We start from the raw sequence: 1,612 nt of genomic DNA on the forward strand, positions 1-1,612 counted from the left end.
GATGGAACATCTCCACCACCCACTAGACCAGTGGAACATCTACAGATGGATTTCATGCAGTTGACATTCTCAATGGTTTATCAATACAGTCTTTTAATTGTATTTTGTTCTCAGGATGAGTTGTAGCCTTTCCATGCAGAAAGACCAGCTCCATAACAGTAGCAAATTAAATTACTATGGGGAATACATAGCCTTTATGGAGCATTCCTGGAGAAATTTCCAGCAATAAGGGAACTCTTTTTCTGGAAAAATTATTAAACAATGAAATAAAGTTTTACAAGTACGATGGCACTACCATTGTCCTTATCATCCCTAGTCTTCTGGAAAAATTGAATGAAAAAATTATATCTTAAATTGAAGTTGCCTTAACTAACAAAATAATCTGGATTGCCTTGGCCACAACTTTTACCACTGGCCTTAGTTGCAATCAGATCTGTACTGAAAAGCACATGCTAGCAGCTTATACAATAGTAACAGGAAGACCTGTGCCCTTAATTATAGAACCTTATGTATCTCTTATACTTCTAAACTCTGTATGACTAGGTATTGCAGCATCTTGATGCATTTTGGCCAAGAACATTTCCACCAAGTAAAAGAAGCTTTCTGTGACCATTGACTGATGACCAGGCCTTCCACAATATAGAATCTGAAGACTGGGTCTTTTACAAATGATACCAAATAAAGACTGCTCTTTAGTCTCATTGGAATGAACCATAACAAGTTCTTATCATCACTCATACTTCGGTAAAGCTTCAGGACCTCAAGACTTGGGTTCCAGTCTCTTGGCTCAAAAGGGTTCCTTGAGATTGTTGGAACTGTATGCCACCTGGAGATCTCAAAGTAAAACTGACCAGGGAGCTCTCTCCCTGAAAGAAGATGGCATCCTTGAGGTGAACAGATTTTTAAAGATCATGGATCAAAAACCTCTTCCCTGGCCCCTCGTGAAGCTCCAATCTCCTTGTCTCTTTTGCTGCTCACTTCTTTCCATGTGTGCATTGCAAAATAATGCTATAATTGGAATTTTATAGTTCATAGCAAAGATTTTAACTGAATGTTGTGTTTGCTATGCCAAATCCAAATCAATACATGAGGAAAAGAATGTTCTAGTCCATTCTGTAACTGATTTTACCAGAATCCCAAATTTGACCATCTGTTTAGATTGCACTGCTGATCTGCTTTATAGAGTTCAAGACACATTAAGTCTTTTTAAAAATTTCTTGATACCTAATAATTGTACATATTTATGCGGTAAATATGATATTTTGCTACACACATAGACTGTGTAATGATCAATCCAGGGTATTAGGGTGCCCAGCACCTTGAGTATTTATCATTTCTTTGTATTAAAACATGTCAAATCTTCTCTTTTAACTATTTTGAAATATATCATAAATTATTGTTAACTATAGTCACCCTATTGTGCTAACAGGCACTAGAACATTTTTTTCTGTCTAACTGTATGTTTGTATCTATTAACCAACCTCTCTTTATCCTCCAGCCCACTCTTCCCAGTCTCTGGTGGCTATCGTTCTACTCTCTACTTCCATGAAAATGAACTTTTTAAACTTCTACATATCAGTGAGAACAGGTGATATTTGTCTTTCTGCACCTG

This window comes from Chlorocebus sabaeus, chromosome 22 (genome assembly GCF_047675955.1).
Source record: "Chlorocebus sabaeus isolate Y175 chromosome 22, mChlSab1.0.hap1, whole genome shotgun sequence".
NCBI classification, from domain to species: Eukaryota; Metazoa; Chordata; class Mammalia; order Primates; family Cercopithecidae; genus Chlorocebus; species Chlorocebus sabaeus.